This window comes from Nicotiana tabacum, chromosome 16 (genome assembly GCF_000715075.1).
Source record: "Nicotiana tabacum cultivar K326 chromosome 16, ASM71507v2, whole genome shotgun sequence".
Lineage (NCBI taxonomy): Eukaryota > Viridiplantae > Streptophyta > Magnoliopsida > Solanales > Solanaceae > Nicotiana > Nicotiana tabacum.
The window spans coordinates 151,303,023-151,323,313 of NC_134095.1; the positions used below are offsets into that span (position 1 = coordinate 151,303,023).

At 37.2% G+C, this 20,291-nt stretch overlaps 1 pseudogene; it reads right to left on the reverse strand.

Annotated features, from left to right (window-relative positions):
• Positions 1 to 341: 341 nt before the first annotated feature.
• LOC142170796 (disease resistance protein RPP13-like) lies at positions 342 to 8,702 on the reverse strand (annotated as a pseudogene).
• Positions 8,703 to 20,291: the final 11,589 nt, after the last annotated feature.

A 20,291-nucleotide genomic window follows, 5' to 3' on the forward strand; every position in this document is an offset into this window, starting at 1 on the left:
CAAAAAAATATTGGTCATTATACGCTACATAATTAATTTTGAATTGTGTTAGTATTTTCACTTTTTCTTTTGATTTTTATTAAATTGAATTACATTAATAATCGAAATTTACAATTACTCAAATAGTCTCTAATTTAAAACTACAAATTCAAATAATATTTAATTAAATATTTAAATTGTCGCCAACTAATTAATGATTAAATTACTATAATAAATAATGTATGTCAAATAAAGTATATTTAAAAGGTTTTTTAGTACGCCGTTGGGCCCGGGCTTAGCCCGACCTCACTAGTATATATATATTCATTTAACTGTTCTGTATACAGTTATCACTGAACTGTTCAGTATTCGCATTCTTCATTACCGCAGTCGCGACTCTGATTTCTTCATGAGCGGTTATTAGTAAGTTCTTGTTCGACCGAAATTTAATATTCATTCCAAATACTTTGCGATTGAGAACTTTGAGCTCAAGAACAATTGGGTGATTGGAATTTTGAATAGGAAGCACGAGATTAGAAACCTCCATTTCTCAACTAGTTCTTCTTGGAGTTGGAAGAGTAGGAGGTTACCCGTCATAATTATCCGTTGATTTCACCTATTTGAGGTAAGAATCGGTCTCCAAGCTATGAGTTTGGCTTACAATGTTATGGGTATCATAACGTTGAAGTACAATTGGGTTAGAGATTTAATTGTGAAATGAGAGCTTGGAAATTGTGGGTTTTTCATGCACAGATGTAATTTTTATTTTTTATTTTTATAACAGTTGTGTTCGGACACTACAACAACAACAATATATGGGGTCTGGGGAGGTTAGTGTGTATGCTGACCTTACCCTACTTTGGAAAGATAGAGAGGCTGTTTCTATAACAGTTGTGTTCGGACACTGACAATATTAATAGATGCCTGCTACCTTCCACCAGCAACACGTGTACTTAGAAACCAACTAGTGTTTTTTCCTCGGGTAGAATTTGGAGTTTGCAACCACATACTTCTAGGCTACACCTATTGATGTTGGATTTTCAAGCATATTCTTGTGTCTAATTGATATGGGCACCTTGGGTAAGAATTATTATGGTGACATTGATCTAGTGATGATTGACCTATGGATTGAGTATGGAGAAATTGTAAGGAATTTCATTGAGAATAACTATGAAAAGCATAGTCGAGGAAACCTTGAGTTAGCCAAGACTTCAGTTAACGTGCATTGTGATTTCCTATTACTTGAATTGATTAAAATATGAAGTTGGTAACTCTAAACTATGTGTTGCTTTACACTTCATTGACGAATTGAATTATTTTGTTGATCGGAAGTTGGATTTTAGTTGCACCCAAGGCAGTGGCCTAGTGGTTAATGAAGTAGGAGGAGAACTACGAGAAACCATTTCAAATCCAGCGGAGGCGAAAATACTATGTGATTCATTTCCATCTTCCAAAGCTTAGGTGGCCAGAGTTACTTAGGCGACCACGCTAGAAGTCCACAATCGCGGAGTGCCATTAAAAGCTCTTCACCGCGATAGCGCCACTCATATCGTGATCACTGGAGTTGGTGAAATAGTTGAGGTGCATGCAAGTTGATCCAGACGCGACGTCATAAAATATCATTAGAGTTAATTGGCGGTGGAGGTGAGCGATGACTTGAACTATGACTTTTTTTTATAAGGCAATGAAGGTGAGCAATGGCTTGAACTATGACTTATTTTTTCATAAACAAGCATGATCAGGAAATTTAATTCGGCATTTATTTTCAATGATTTGAGTTTTTCTATAAAGATATATGCAATTGATATACTCTGGCATGTTGGGGAAAGTTTGAGATTCATAAGCTGATACTGTTGATATGATATGAACTTATGCGTTTTGAGATTACTACTGTATGTTTTCCTATTTCATAGAGTTATATTTAGTTGATGTTAATTGCGTATTAACTTTAAATATGACTCGTGATGAAATTGGACATCAAGGTGAGTCACTATGTATATGGTGGCACGGTGTATACTAAGTGTTTCCCCAGTTAGTAGGAGGGTGATATTTTCAATCCAAGTAGGCTGGTTTTTATTGCTCTCAGGTGTAGAGCTTTTCCTTTTACTAGTTTGGACAGTATAGATTTTCCCTTTTAAAGAAGGTAGTATACCTGATATTAAGGTAGTATATCAAAGATCTTGAGCAGCATCAGGTGTTCAGAAAACAGGATAGCGATGATTCAAATCCCATTCCTTTTGATTGAGTCTCTCACGGATAACAACAGTTTCATTCTTTTTGTAACCTGATATAGCTTTAAACACTTAAATCTACCCTATACCTTTAATAACATGCATGACACTTGTAGCTGAATGCCAACTTGCTAACTCCTGAAGATCACAAAGATGAAGGAACTCCGACCAAAATTGTCAACCATTGCAGGTAATTTCTTTTCTATCATAAGCATTTTAACAAATTGAGACTCCTTAGGTTTGGTAACAATCCCATAATAGGCATCAGATCTTCCATAAGTCTTTTATACCTAAGGACTAGCAGTGAGATATAATTTGACAACTTGTTCAAAAGAGGCAGTTTTTATCTCTCCCACTTAACCACAATCTTTGGAGGTTTTGACAAGAAGAAAGAGGTTTAAGGGGTGGAAATATTGCACCAGAATCTTAGCATAAGAGTGCTAAGAATCTCAAGTTCCTGATGGTATTCAAGGAGTAAGATTTCCTAATATCTTCCACCGAATGTATTCAAGTGTTTGTAGGCTTTTGAGAAGGGGAGCCTTGGCATAACTGGTAAAGTTGTTGCCATGTGACCAGGAGGCCACGGGTTCGAGCCATGGAAACAGCCTCTTGCATAAATGCAAGGTAAGGCTGCGTACAATAGACCCTTGTGGTCCGGCCCTTCCCCGGACCCCGCGCATAGCGGGAGCTTTGTGCACCGGGCTGCCCTTTTGTTTGTAGACTTGTAAGTCTCCCAGATTGCGGAGTTTCTCCATATCGAACAACTAACTGACTAAAGTTAATCAAGTTAGTTATGTGGGGAGATAATCTGAGTTAGCAGTAACCAGCGATCGAGAATATTTGCAAAAATTGTAGGCTTTTGACTCTGCTTGTGGAGGGCGGGAGTTCAAATATGTTAGTACTTAATGCCAAAAAACTAGAGATGGACCAAGTTGCATATGGCATCAGTTGGAATAGAGTTGGCAAAATACATGTTCTCTAACTCCAGCACATACCGGTGTTGGAAAATATTACAGAAAGCACTGTTTTAAATGTGGATAAGCAAGATGACAATGGAACAATTAATTAAGACAATACAAAATCATTATTGCATACAATCCCAAAAATAATTCTCTTCAAACCAATTCCACACTCAAAAGAACCAAAACAAAAAGAAATTAAACACTCATAAAACAAAACACTGAAGCTTGACATAAGCTCCCATTGACAGCCCTGAAATAATCAGTAAAGTGACAGAAAGCTCATTAATGCTTCTACAATCCAACTTCATGAATGCGAACGTCTTGAAGTGCTTGGCAAAAATACCCCATCTGCCATTTCATATTCCATTAACGGCTGTCTGTTAAAAATTGGGATCAATAATAGTGCTTTTTATGTTGTCTCTAAATATGTTTTTTTGTTCTAATAAGTCATGAAATTGAAATATATTCACACTAAAATTAGCTGACTTGATACTTGTACTGTACTCTGATCATGTTATTCTAATTACTTTTTTTTGGGGGAGGGGGGGTTGGGGGTGTTAGGTGTTTGTCCAGATTTTCTTACCATATTTGGTTTTCCTATCTCATGAAGGAAATGACAACATATTTACCATAATTGGTTATTTTTTTTCTAGAAGGAAAATATAATTCTTCCATATTTGGCTAGTCCCTTTTCTTGTAGGAAATTGTTTGGAGTTCTATAAATTGAAGATCCGTCCTTCTCATTTAGTGACATTCACAATGTAGCCATATGGGGTTTGAGAGTCGTGTTTAGGGGGAGAACTTTACGGGACAAGTGTGAATGTGTCACTTGTGTTTGCCTCTTCGTGAGGTTGTTCTCTCGATATTTTGTATTCTCTTTTTATATAGTGGATTGCTCATCTCCGCTATGGAGGTAGGTCAGTTGACCGAACCACGTTAAATGTTTGTGTCTCTTTTGGTAGATTTCTCTTTTGTTGTCTGATTTATCATCATTGAAGGTTTACTTTACTAGCTTCCGCATGACACCTGACTTTTTTTGGTCCTAACAAGTGGTATCAGGGCGAGGTTCAAGACAGGATCATCTTAGCGGGTTCAGTTCTAGCTGCAACATATTTGACGATAATCATGATTTTTATTTGAGAAATTTGACCGGTGTGCTACGCACGTTGAGACAAACTTTGTGATGGAGATTTGGAGATGCGACCCTGTTGAAGGCTACATGAAGAAGGTGGATTAAGTTTATTTTGTTAGAAAATTCAAGCCAAGGGGAAAAATTGTTAGGTGTTTGTCCAGATTTTCTTACCATATTTGGTTTTCCTATCTCATCATGAAGGAAAGGACAACATATTTACCATAATTGGATTTTTCTTTTTCTAGAAGGAAAATATAATTCTTCCATATTTGGCTAGTCCCTTTTCTTGTAGGAAATGGTTTGAAGTTCTATAAATTGAAGATTCGTCCTTCTCATTTAGTGACATTCACAATGTAGCCATATGGGGTTTGAGAGTCGTGTTTAGGAGGAGAACTTTACGGGACAAGTGTTAATGTGTCACTTGTGTTTGCCTCTTCGTGAGGTTGTTCTCTCGATATTTTGTACTCTCTATTAAGTATGAATTACAGTTTCTTTTTTACCAATTCAACCAACAGGAACAGATTCCTACTCAACAGTAATATAATTTTCTGTCTTAATATCACGAGAACGTCATCCCAAAAACTCGAACATAAATCTCAATATTACCTTAAGACTTGGTAAAGTAACAACCCAAATTGGCAGAAGATCCTAATTAACCTTAACTAAATAAGCCAAATCTTGCAGAAACTGAAGCTTTTAGAAAGGAAATACAACAATCTGACCAGGCATAAGCCCTATAAAATCTCACATTGACAGTGTTGAGGCAATCTCCAAGGTTGCCACAAACATGCTTACTTCTTACTTTTAAAGCTAATGTCATTCAAACAGATGTCTTGGAGTTCTTGAGAATTTGGCATCTTCGACTGAAGTTGCCCATTTTCTGCAAGCCCCTGCTCTTTCATCTAAATTACATCAAACAGTTCCACCATTAGTATTATAAAAAAGACAAAAAGATTGACAATTATTTAAAATTATTAATTATAATTTTCATGATACTCGGTTACAATATATACATATAGTTACTTATAGGTGGTCTTTAAGTATCATGAAAATGTGAAAGATCTTTTATGATGTCACTGTATAAAGATTAAACCGTTGTACAAAAATTTATTTTGATGAAAAGGTCAACAGAAGTTATGGAAAACTGATATAGAATGAGTATAACGAATCAAATAAATGGTCAGTATGGATTGAAATTTTATTTGTGTGTACCTTTGTGATTTCGTATCAGGTAAAAATGTGAATATCCATGATCAAAAGCTTCAGAGTAGCCTCGAACAATCATATATAGAAACCTGGGCAGCGATAACGCGCCTCTGTTTCCATTATTATCTCAAGTAGAGCAACATGTTTCATTCTTTTTGGAATCTCCTGCAGCTTCGGACAACCAAGTATACCAAAACCTTTGAGCAAAGGCATAGCAGTTGCGGCTAAATGCCACCTTTCTAAGCCCCGAAGTTTAAGAAGACGAAGGAATTCGAGCTGACCAAAACTGTCATTATTGCAGGTAATCTCTTTTCCTTCATAAGCGTCTACTAAGTCGAGGTTCCTTAGATTTGACAACATTCCCAAAATACGCATTGGATCTTCAACAAGTCCTGAGTTCCAAAGCACCATCATTGTAATGGATTTTGGAAACTGATCTGAGAGAGGAAGTTTTTCTATTTTCCCGTGTAACCATAATTTGTTGAGGTTTTGACAAGAAGAAAGAGGTTCAAGGGGTGGAAATGGTTCACCATATTCGCAACCCAACATGAGAGTTCTAAGACTTTTCAAGCTGCCAATGGCATTCAGCGAGTAAGAGTTCATAACTTTTTCCATGACTAATTCTTGAAGATTGAGTAAACCTACAGCACCATCATCTTTCAAACGATCACAACGAATGTATTTAAGAGTTTGTAGACTTGTAAGCTTGCTGAGCTGCACTGCTCCTTCATATCGAGCAATTAAATGTCTTAAGTTTATTAGGTTAGACATCTGAGGAGGTAGTATGCATGAGCTATGATCAGGGTTCAAAACTTGGAGAGTTTGTAAGTTTTTGAGTTTGCCAATGGTGGGTGGGAGTTTAAAGTCATTAGCACCTACCAAACCTAAGAACTTAAGATGGACCAGATTGCCTATGGCATCAGGTAGTGCAGGTTGAGTGAAACGGATTCTCTCCAAATCTAGCACATACAGATGTTGGAACATATTGCAGTAAGAAGTAAACTTCTTACTGTCCTGGCTACCTATTTCTACATCAAAGAACAAAAGTGTCCTTAACTTCAATGTTGAAAAGTCAAGTGAGAGGTACCTTTGTGCTTGAGCATGAATGGCGTGTCTGTGGCGCGAGAGGGGCACAGAGTGCTTTCTTGGATCATAAATATCGAACAAGTTTACCTCGTGGCCTTTTTCACGGCAAGATCCCGAAGTAGGTCATGGATTCTACATCCAATAATCTTCTCCCAAAATGTTTTTGCTACTTGAATCAAGCTTCTTCTTACTAGCTCATTTAGGAAGTCCTCAGCGACATCCTCCATTCTTTCTCCCACTCTAGGTATGAAGCCCTCGGCCATCCACAAGCACATCAACTTTTCAGTGTTGATTACACTATCTTCTGGAAAAATACCAAAATAAAGAAAACATTGCTTGATCTCTGTTGACAAATCATTGTAGCTTAATGATAAAATGTGAGAGATCTCAATTGAGTTATTCTGCATGTGACGCCAAAGGTGTGCCTTCACTTTTTTCCATTCTACTAGTCCTTTTTTATGGGAAAGTAACCCGCTTAGTACAACAATGGCAAGCGGTAAGCCTCCACATCTTTCCACCATTTCGTTAGCTATTCCTTCCATTGCTGGAGACCGCCCAATGTTGTCAAACTTGCCTACGTGACGCAGCTTCTTGCAGAAGAGGTCCCAACTTTCTTCTTGTCCTAGGAAACGAAGTTTGTATGCAAAACCTTTTTCATCTGCACTTTCAGCCACATCCTCCTTGCGCGTGGTAATAATAACTCTGCAGCCATTCTTGCTATCTGGGAATGCTCTTTTCAAACTTTCCCATGCTTCTTTATGCCATACATCATCAACCACCAAAAGGTATTTGCGGTCTTTCAATAGATCACGAAGGTAACTTTCTAAATCTCTCTCCGTCATCTTCTCCAACAAATATAGAATTTCTTTGGTGCAACCTTGGATGGATTTTATGATATTTCGTAGGAGATCTGGGGTGTTGAACTCTTGAGAAACACATATCCAAGCGCGTGTTGGGAAGCTAGTGATTAGACTAGGGGAGTTGTGGAGGTTTCTTGCAAGAGTGGTCTTGCCTATACCACCCATACCATAAATGGAGATGACACTTCATCGAGGCTCTTCTTTGAGAAGTTCAGCAAGAAATCTTTCAATGACTTCCTGAAAGCCAACAAAAATCTGATCCTGATCATCTGCATAGGAGGTAGTTCTCCTCAATGTTCTAACCAGGGCGGACCGATTGTTAGACCTATTACTTGGCCCTTCTCCTGCAATAATATCGATATTTCTAATACCATAAGTCTCTCGTTTGCGAGAGATATCCATGATGCGTGTCTTGAGGGATTGGATCTCCTTGCCGACGTTGTAGAGTTTGGTCTCCTTCCTACAGATGCAAGCGCAAGACTTAAGACGACTAGCAAATCCATCGTTAGTACTGCCTTTTATTGCCACATTAGTGGAGCTATAAGTATCCAATATAGCGACGGTGTCATTAGCAATAGAGCTGATTTCAAATATCCATTGTTGAACTCTTTGATCTTCAACTTGCTTTTCTTCTGCATCTTTGAAGAAAGATTGCATGAATAGCAGCTCATTTCTCAGCCACTGCACATTCTCTCTCTGACTTCTGCGCAAGGCAACTTCTTGTATGAGGAAATTGCCCAGCTTTTCAACTGCAAATGATACAAAGCATCAACCATTTTCAGGAATCTTTGTTTTAATTCACTGTTATCAAGAAACCAAGTTTTGTTCTTCTTCTTGAGTGTGCAGTTGATGTCATTCCTAATGTGCTATATATATGCACTTGTATTAAGCTTTGTTCTGCTTTTCACTTTTTCTTTTTAGAAATATATATTATAAGTTTGCTTGTGTTCAGGGAAAATGCCACTGAGTAGGAAGCATATTTTGATTAAAACATCAAACAAAGAATGTATAGGGCGTGGAACAGGAATTTCAGAGTTATATTTAACTAACCCACATTTTCCTGATTCTGTGGAAACACCAACAGTTTTGGGATCTTTACACAAATAGTTGGTTGGATCATTGTTTATTTTTTCTGGCCGGTATAGCTAGATTATGCATTGATACATGTATTATACATATATTATATATTTTCTTGCTAGTTTTTCTTTAAACGGTTAGATGAATGGCTATTTAGGTTAATTTTTCGAAGTTTTTTTTACCCTTTCAAGGCCATTAGAAAGTTGTAGTAGCTGCTGTCAGCTTGTTTGGATGGTTGTTACCAGTTTTATTATATCGTATTGTTATTTTAAATAAAATGTTTGTTTTGATTGTTACTTAAATTTTATTGTATCGTATCGTTAAATCCGTCGTTACGTAACGATGAAAAGTGCCACTTTATGGAACGACCGACTTGGTGTGAAACGACCGATTTGGTGTGGTCGCGCTCATCTTTTCCTTTTTATTATGAAATAATCATATTTTATCTTTTACCCTACCTTTTTATATAATAATATTACATCGTATATTATTTTTTCTTTATAATATTGTAAGTTATTCTACATATTCTTGCTGCATGACATCATGAAATGACGGCAATTAATACAATCTATCCAAACATTGTATACATCAAAATGATACAGTACACTACGATACATAACAACCACCCAAACAAGCTGCTCAGGAGTGATTACAATATAGTGGTGCACTCTAGTTGTATAGGAGTAATTTTATTTGCTTACCATTTCTTTTACTATTAGGGTGTGTTTGATATGAAGGAAAATATTTTCTAATTTTTCCATGTTTGGTTGGCTTAAAATTTTTGGAAAATATTTTTCTCATGAACTCATTTTCCTCCAATTTGAAGAAAATGTTTTCCCTATCAAGAGAAGGGAATTTTTTTTCCAAACTTCTCTCCATTCTCCATTCCCCATTGAAAGAATTACAAGAAAATACATATGACTTCACACCATAACAAAACATGATCCATATTTTTAAGTTTTACCCAACCTAGCCCATATTGTACATATTTTGAAAGCACTAGCAAATTCAAAACTTGTATTCTTATAATCATTGCTTCTAAAAGCTATGGAATTAAATATGTGTTCTCACAACCCTTGATTTCACTCTCTCTTCTTCTCGTATCTTCTACATATGCTTCAAAGGGTCGTCCGCCATTGTTGCTTCTTACCCTGTGTCACCTTGTTGCGATGTAAGAAAATTGAAGAGTAGAAGTCCACCATTGAAGGCCATTCAAAGCTTTGCTTTCGAAAATAGGATTTTTTGAGTTTGTTAGTTGTTTGGATTGGGTGTTGTTCCAATTGGTTGAAAATATCAAAAGGAGTTCAAAATTTAAATTTGAAGTGATTTGGAGTAGATTTGAGCAAGAATTGAGTTCAATTTTAGAAAAGACGCAAGGAAAAAGACAAAGTCAGTTTTTTGTATAATTATGTATAATCTTGTATATGAGTGTATAAACACATCTTATACACTATTATACATTTTTATACACCTTTATACAAGCGTCTGTAGACGAACTTCTTCCACGATTTTCATCTGTAATTCTTGTTCAAAATCAGTCCAAATCTCCATTAAATGACTTCAAATTTTATATACAACATCTTTATACTATTTCTAACAAGTCTAAATAAACATTCACTCCAAATTTCTTTCAAAATCAAATTCTAAATTTAAACCCACATGTTTAAGCTTATTAAAAATTTAATTTTCACCATCCAAATGGATTTGATTTGTTGAACTAATATTTGAATCACAGTTATTGGTTCGAAAATTAACTTAAAAGCTTGAGCAATATTTTTTAAAAATTAAATAGTAATTTCTAGAACCTATTAGAGTTGGATGTTGAATCTTAGCCTATTATTTTTGGGCTAGTAGGTTGTAAATTGAAATATGAGCTAAAATTGAAAAGCAGGGAAATTAGTTGTTCTTATGTGAAATTTTCCCTTCCCCATTCCCCATCCCCACCCCCATCCCAACCCCAACCACCTTGGCCAAACCCCTCCCAACCCCACCCTAAATAGAAATATTATTAATAGTACTTTCTTTTCATGTTATAGATAGAATATTTTTTATTTCATTTCAACAAATGAGTATTTTCTTTTCACGATATAATTTTTTTTCATCTTAACAAAAAGAGTAATTTCTTTCATGTTGCAGAAAAAATATTTTCTTTCATTTCAACAAAATGATATAGTAGAACGTATTTTCTTTCATTCCAACAAAATGTAGTGAAGAATATTTTCTTCCATTGCAATCAAATGAGTATTTTTTTCATGATGTAGAAAACGTATTTTCTTTCATTTCAACAAAATGAGTATTTTATTTTCATGTTGTAGAAATAGTACTTTCTTTTTCAACCAAAAAAGAGTGTTTTTTTTTAAGGTATGGAGCACAAATATCAACTTATTTTTATGTAAAAAAGTAAAGCAACACATTAGTTCATTTGAGTTTGTGTGAATTTTCAGAAGAATAATTTAATTCTTGAAAAAATGAAAAGCATATTTCCGAAAAAAGGTTTTCACTCACCAAACAAACAAGGTAAAATAAGCGATAAAATCACTCATTTTCCATGAATATATTTTCTAGGAAAACATTTTCCTTCATACCAAACACACCCTTAGTTTCACTAATTTTCAAGTAATCAAAAATAAAGTAAAATGTGAATCAAAATAATTTTTTTTGGTTGTATCCTGTTGACTCATAGGCGTAGGACATCTATAAACAAAACTAATTTTCCCTAAATATCCCAATTTTTCTTCATACTGCTAGTTTTAATCGACATTTAGACAAGATGTCTCATTTTCCTTATCCTATTTAGACAACGATAGCAGAATCTTCCAACAAAGAAAAAGAAAGGGGAAGATTCTTCCTTTAAATTTAAGGAAAGAAAAAAAGAACAGGATGGAGTGTTCTGCGTTTCCTTTAAAATACTTAAAGAAAAAAGGCATGAGGGGCAAAGGGATTGATCAAGAAAGATCTAAGCATCCTTTTAATATTTTTTCTTTTCGAAAAAGAAAAGACTCCATAATGGCATAGCTTGCATACTTAATTTTTTTTTTTAGTAGATATATCTCTTTAATAAAAATAATGGTAAAGGGTGAAATTTGCCCTTAAATCATGCGAAAGAATAAGTTTGTCATCTGTTAGTAGAATAAATTCGTCGTTGTTACTAAAATAACTTAAGTTGTATTTTTTTTTTAAAAGGAAGGCAAATTTGCACCTATTAAACTTTGATCCTTCTCCCTAATTTTTTCTTTTTTGACTTTTTTACATTGTTGGTCTCTTATAAAATAGTATTTTAATTAATATAACAATTTGGTTTATTATAATAATAGCACATTTTATAACAAACGTAGCAGATTGAACCGTTAATTCCTTAACTCTTCCCGATAATTAGGGGTACGTTTAGATTCTTATTAAGTATCTTATTTATCTTTCTCTCTCATTCATAAATCATATTTCTCTTTCCTATTCAAAATCCTAGGAAAAAAATCCAGCGGTTTTTTCTATCTTATTTAATGATCTAGTAAAAAGATCTCAGCTTCTCCTATTTTCTTTCTCTTTCATAAAATTAATTAAAAAATAAAAAAGCAACCCTTTCTAATTTCTAAATAGACCAGAAATATTTTCTAAATAAAATACGAAGATAAACATATAAGCATATACATTATACAATTATTATACATGTTATATAATTAAACATTTTCTAACTAAATTTACAATGTACTATATATATATATATATATACACACACATGTAAATATACTAGGAATATATTTTAAATAACATGGATAAACATGCACATATACAATGTATAACCACATAATTGTTAAATTAAATTTTATATTATGTTGCATTTGAATATAACAATAGCAGATTCATGGTATCTTTCTAGAATAAGTTTAAAGATTTATGTTATATTTTTAGTATAAAATTTTTCATAATAAATTAAAAATCTTTAACCCACGATTTTCTCTTCCTTTTGCACTATTTTCTCTCCCTTCCAACCACTAAAGAAATGAAAGGCTTTATCGAAAGTGATGTATTCATGAATCATATATATATATATATATATATATATATATATATATATATATACACACACACACACACACACAATAAATATATGATATATTTTATATTATAAAATTTAATATCCCGAAAATACATCGTGTATATTTATCATATTGAAAATAAAAGAATTTTATATATATATATGTCACGACCTAAAACACGACCCATCGTGATGGTCTATCGATGATACTAGGCCAGCCGACATTACCCAAATGCTTCCAACAATAACCAGAAATAAATCAAGACTTTTAAAATAATTGAAATCTTTGTCATAAAACGGGGTGAACCCCAAAACATAAGTGAGGAAATAAAGTCCGACATCGGGGTGTCACTAGTCATGAGCATCAAATATAGTCGACCCGAAAGTAACAAGACTAACATAGTTCGGAATCCAAAACACAGAAAATAAGGAAAGATAGGGAAGAAGAAAGCAGGGCTGCGAACGCCGGCAACTACCTCGCGATCTCCAATGACTAGCTACAAGTACTATCAACAACCTCCGCGTCTAACAACTCCTGGATCTGCACACAAGGTGCAGGGAGTAACATGAGTACACCAACTCAGTAAGTAACAATAATAAATAAGGAACTGAAGATAGTGACGAGCTACACAGTTTTAGTTCATTTCAATAATTTCAGAAAGGAAAAATAGTCATGCTTCCCAAGTTCCAGTCATTCAAGTCAAATTAGTTTATTTCAGGCAAGCTCAAGTAAAACCAGATAAGAATATCTTTCAACAGTTTTCGAAACATGGATAAAAGGCAGCTGTGTGCATCAATAATGAAATCACATGCTGCCTCAAGCAATCATCTCTCAGTCCTCCCAATCACTCCAACCTCCCAATCACTCATTCCTCCCAGTCACTCATTCCTCACAGTCACTCATCACTCGCACTCAGTAGGTACCTTTGCTCAATGGGGGGTGTGCAGACTCCGGAGGGGATCCTTCAGCCCAAGCGCTATAACAAGCCAATCATGGCATAAATCAATCAGGACCTTCGACCTCACTCAGTCATAAATCAATAAAACATGTTGCAGTGTGCAACCCGATCTCATAAATATCCTCACAATCAGGCCCTTGGCCTCACTCAGTCATCAATCTCTCCAGCCTCTCGGGCTCTCAGAAATCAGGAAAATCAGCCCAAACAGCAATAACATGAAGTATCAGATAGAATAACAGAGACTGAGATATGATATACGAGTAAAAATTGTGACCGAGTACAAATAGCATTTAACAGGCAATTCAAGATGTAACGTGGCCCCTACTGGACCCAACAATGCCAACACATAGCCTAAGCATGATTTCTAACATGATTTATAGTCAATCTTTCATAACATATAGAGAGCATATAGCTAACAACATGTGTTCAACGTTACAGTTATACGGGACGGACCAAGTCGCAATCCCCTCGGTGTACGCCTACACGCCCGTCACCTAGCATGTGCGTCACTTCCAAAATAGTCACAAGACATAATGTCCGGGTTTCATTCCCTTAGGACCAGATTTATAACTGTTACTTATCTCAATTCGAGCAAAATCCTACTCCGCGATGGCTCCGCCTCTCGAACCGGCCTCCAAACGTCCCGAATCTAGCCAAAAGTAATACAACACAATCAATATATATTCGATGGAACCAATTCCACAAGACAAACTATTAAATTGGACTCAAATTCCGAAATTGGCTCAAACCCGAGCCCATGTCTCGAAATCCGACAAAAGTTACAAAACCCGAAAGCCCATTCACTCACGACCATACCATTTTCATCAAAATCCGACATTATTTGCTCCCTCAAATCCCCAAAATCCACTCTTCAAAATTTCAAGCCCTAACCCCCAATTTTCACTTCAAAACTCCACTAATTAGGTGAAAAATCAATGGATAAACACATAGCTAATGATAATAGAGCTCAAGCAACTTACCTCAGTGATTATCCTTGAATCCCCTTTAAAAATCCTCCCCAAAGATCCAAAGTCTGTGTTCAAAATGGTGGAAATGAGCAAAAATTCGCGAAGTCTTCTATTTATAGGTTCTGCCAAGGCTTTTCGCACCTGCGGCTCAATATGCGCACCTGCGGTGCCGCTTTTGCGCAAAAATCTCCGCATCTGTGGAAAATCACTTAAATCCCCATCTTTACACCTGCGCTCTTGATCTGCTTCTGCGACTTCGAAGGTGCAGAAAAGACCTCGCACCTACAGCCACCGACAGGCCTCATCTTTTTTGCTTTTGCGGGCAACTACCCGCTTCTGCGGGCTCGCAGATGCATACAACCAAACGCGCCTGCGGTCTTCCCTAATCCAACACACTTTCACACGTATGGCGTTTCACCTGCGGCAATACCCTCGCAGGTGTGATAACACCAGCAACATGCCAACTTCAGCAATTCTCCAAACTTTAAACTTGATTCGTTAACCGCATGAAACACATTTGAGGCCCTCGGGACCTCAACCAAACATACCAACAAGTCATATAACCCCATAAAAACTTAGTCGAACCTTCGAATCACTCAAAATAACATCAAATACCAAATTACCTTTGGATTCAAGCCTAAGAACTTCTAAATTTCCAAATTCCGCAAACGATGCCGAAACCTACCAAACCACATCCGAATGACCTCAAATTCTACACACACGTCACAAATGACACCGCGAACCTACTCCAACTACCGTAATTCCATTATGATCCCGATATCAAATTTTCCACTGCCAACCAAAATCGTCAAATTTCCAACTTTCGCCAATTCAAGCCTAATTTTACTATGGACTTCCAAAACATATTCCGGACGTGCTCCTAAGTCCAAAATCATCTAACAGAGCTAACAGAACCATCAAAATTCAAATCCAAGGTCGTTTACACATAAGTTAACATCCGATCAACTTTTTCAACTTAACCCTTTTCCTAAGAGACTAAGTGTCTCAAGTCACTCTAAAACCACTCCGGACCCAAACCGACCAACCCGGTAAGTCAAATACAGCCGATGAACACAAAAAAAGTAGCAAATGGGGAAACGAGCTATATCTCTCGAAATGACCGGCCGGGTCGTTACATCCTCCCACTCTTAAATAAATGTTCGACCTAGAACGGGTCTAGAAACATAGCTGGAGCCTCAAATAGGTGTTGATATCTGCTACGCATCTCTCGCTCGATCTCTCAAGTAACCTCCTCCACGGGCTGACCTCTCCACGGCACTTTCACTGAATCTATATCTTTTGATCTCAACTTTCGGACCTGCCGCTCCAAAATAGCCACCGACTCCATATCATAAGTCAAATCACCATCTAATTGAACCGTGCTAAAATTGAAAACATGAGATGGATCGTCGATATACTTACGAAGCATAGACACATGAAATACTGGATGGACACTCAATAAGCTGGGTGGCAAAGCAAGCTTATAGGTCACCTCCCTAATCCTCCGAAGCACCTCAAATGGCCTAATAAACTGAGGGCTCAACTTTCCCTTCTTTCCAAACCTCATAACACCTTTCATGGGTGAAACCTTCAGCAAAACCTTCTCCCCAACCATGTAGGACACATCACGAACCTTTCTGTCAGCATAGCTCTTCTGTCTCGACTACGCCGTACGAAGCCGCTCCTGAATCAACTTCACCTTGTTCAATGCATCCTGAACCAAGTCTGTACCCAAAAGTCTAGCCTCACTGGCTCAAACCATCCTACTAGAGATCTACACCGCCTCCCATACAAAGCCTCATACGAAGCCATCTGAATAATCGACTGATAACTGTTGTTGTAAGCAAAATCCGAGAGTGGTAGAAACTGGTCCTATTAACCCCCAAAATCAATTACATAAGCGCGTAACATGTCCTCCAAAATCTAAATAGTGCGCTCGGATTGTCCGTCCGTCTGGGATGAAATGTTGTTCTCAACTCATCCTGAGTGCCCAACTCTCGCTGCACGGCTCTCCAAAACTGTGATGTAAATTACGATGTAAACTGCGTGCCTCGGTCTGAAATGATAGAAACTAGCACACCGTGCAGGCGAACAATCTCTCTGATGTAAATATCAGCCAACCGATTTAACGAATAGGTAGTACTCACATGAATGAAGTGCGTGGACTTGGTCAGCCGATCCACAATCACCCAAATAACATCGAACTTCCTCGAAGTCCGCGGGAGCCCAACTACAAAATCCATGGTGATCCGCTCCCACTTCCACTTTGGAATCTCTATTTTCTGAAGCAAGCCACCTGGTCTCTGATGCTCATATTTCACCTGCTAACCGTTGAGACACCGAGCTACAAACCCAAATATATCTTTCTTCATTCTCCTCCACCAATAGTGCTGTCTCAAATCCTGATACATCTTCGCGGCACCCGGATGGATGGAATACCGCGAACTATGGGCCTCCTCTAGAATCAACTCCCGTAGCTCATCCACATTGGGCACACATATCCGGCCCTGCATCCTCAACACCCCATTGTCTCTAATAGTTACATCTCTGGAATCATCATGCATGACCATGTACTTGAGGATAAGCAAATGAGGATTATCATACTGGCGATCTCTGATACGATCAAACAAAGAAGACCGAGAAACCACACAAGCTAGGACCCGAGTGAGCTCCGAAATATCCAATCTCACTAGCTGGTTGGCCAAATCCTGAACATCAACCGCAAGAGGTCTTTCCCCAACAAGAATAAATACAGGATTGCCCATACTCACCGCCTTCCTACTCAAGGTATCGGCCACCACATTGGCCTTTCTCGGATGATTCAAAATGGTAATATCATAGTCCTTTAGCAGCTCCAACCATCTCTTCTACCTCAAATTGAGATCCTTCTATTTGAACAAGTGCTGGAGGCTATGATGATCAGTAAACACCTCACAAGACACACCATAGAGATAATGCCTCCAAATCTTCAATGCGTGAACAATGGCAGCCAACTCCAAATCATGAACATGGTAGTTTTTCTCACGGGGCTTCAACTGACGAGAAGCATAAGCAATCACTCTACCCTCCTGCATCAAAACACATCCAATATCGATCCGAGAAACATCACAATATATTGAATATGAACCAGAAGTTGATGACAAAACTAATACTGGAGCTGTGGTCAAGGCAGTTTTGAGCTTCTGAAAGCTCGCCTCACACTCGTCCGACCACCTGAAAAGAGCACCCTTTTGGGTCAATCTGTTCAAGGGCGATGCAATAGAAGAGAAACCCTGCACGAACTGACAGTAATAACCCGCGAAACCAAGAAAGCTACAAATCTCTGTGGCTAAGGACGGTCTAGGCCAACTCTGGACTGCTTCTATCTTCTTCAGATCAACCTGAATACCCTCACTAGACACTTCATGACCCAAGAACGCCACTGAACTGAGCCAAAACTCACACTTGGAGAACTTATCATAAAACTTCTCCTCCCTCAACCGCTACAACGCTATCCGCAAATGCTAGGCATGCTCCTCCTGGCTACGAGAGTACACCAGGATATCATCAATGAATACAATAGCAAACGGGTCGAGATAAGGCTGGAACACACTATTCATCAAATGTATAAACACTGCTGGGGCATTGGTCAGCCCAAAAGACATCACAAGGAACTCATAATGACCATATCAGGTCCTGAAAGCTGTCTTAAGAATGTCTGAGTCCCTAATCTTCAACTGGTGATATCCTGACTTGAGATCAATCTTGGAGAACACCCTCGCTCCCTGAAGCTGGTCGAATAGTTCATCAATGCACGACAAAGGATACTTGTTCTTGATTGTGGCTTTGTTGAACTGCCTATAATCAATGCACATTCTCATAGTGCCATCCTTCTTCTTCACAAATAGAACAGGTGCACCCCACGATGACATACTAGGACTAATGAACCCCTTCTCAAGGAGCTCCTGAAGTTGCTCCTTCAAGTCAGCTGGTGCCATACGATACGGTGGAATAAAAATAGGTTGAGTGCCCGACACCAAATCAATACCGAAGTCAATATCCCTATCCGGCGGCATGCTCGGTAGGTCTGCAGGAAACACATCCGTAAAATTGCGCACTATCGGAACAAAATCAATAGTAGGGATCTCTATACTGACATCTCTCACAAAAGCCAAATAGGATAAAAAACCCTTCCCAACCATCCACTAGGCCTTCAAGTATGAAATCACTCTACTAGGGACATAATCTAAAGAACCTCGCCACTAAATCCGAGGCGACCCCGGCATCGCCAACATTACAGTATTAGCGTGGCAGTCTAAAATAGCATGATAGGGAGACAACCATGTTACATCTTGCATTTTTGTATATTAAAGTTTTGTCTTCAGTTAATCGACGTAGACTCGGGGATAATATTATCTTGAGGTTAACAAATTTATGCTATTTATAATAAGCAATAAGTAAGTGTCATGAAGGATAAAAGGGTACACAAATTAAAGAAAATGAGTTTCGTGGAAGATGTCCGATTTGGGATAAAATACGGGTCGAGCTATAATACCCGATAATTATGGACTAGTACCATATGACCATAATAGAATAATGTATAAAGTGTATTAAAAATGAGTAGAAATTTAAGTAATTTGAGATAATTTTTAATTATGCGAGTAATTCGTTAATTATCGGATAACGGGACATTACCTGATTAACTAATAAGTGGATAAAGTTTAATAATTTTCACCTCAAAATGTGGCAGCTAGCCACACTGTAAAGAAATGACTAAGTCATTTCTTTGTTAGGTGGCAAAATGATACACCTTCACTCTATTATTTCCCATATTTAGTAAAAACTAAACCATAGGTTAATAATCATTCTTACATCAAAGTTTCTTTCAACCAAACTCAATGTTATCCATTTACAGAACCTCTTTCAACCAAATCCAAAACGTTAACCATCTTCAAAGCATTCAATAAAGATTCATTTCTCATATCTTGAAATCAAGGTCACAATCAGAACGTTAGAAACATTTAAAAATTCAAGCTCCTACAAGATATCAACAACGAGACTCTTGCAATCAAATTCTCCTACAAGAGATATTATACGGATTTTTCCCTACTCTAGGTATGTTAAGGCTACCCCTTCTTTTTTTTTTTTGGCATGATCCAAATTATACAGAAGAAATGAGCAAACGCACAGTTTCCATAAATTACTTTATTCATAGAAATACTAGGGGTGTCTATATTCTTGATTCCCCATGTGAATTATTATTATCTTCTGTTCATGGGTCCCAAAAAAATATGTATTTGATAATGCTTATCCGAAATGCATATTGATTTTTCTGGCATTCCGAGAAAATTTTATTAACGTATTTCTTATGCATTTTATACATTTATACATGTACATTGACCCCTGACCAGATGGTATTATATACGCGTATATATGCATATTATATTTATATGGGATATGGAAAAAGGTTACAACATTATATACGCACCACCACCTGATGAGTCGGTATATGTTGATGATGTTTCCCACAGTGGCCGAGACAGTATGATGGGATGCTCGCAGAGGCTTGATGATATTATGTCTGTTTCAGGATTTATGACGTTATTCAGATTTACAGATGGATTTCTTTATTTCATGTTTCATCTATGTCTCTTATGTTCTGATTTTCATGCCTTACATACTTAGTACATTATTCGTACTGACACCCTATTTCCCCGGGCTTGCATTTTATGTCCGCAGGTGCAGGTAGGCAAGTCGACGGTCCCCCTTATTAGGATCCTTGATCAGCGAGAGTTGGCGTGATCCACTTGATCCGGAGC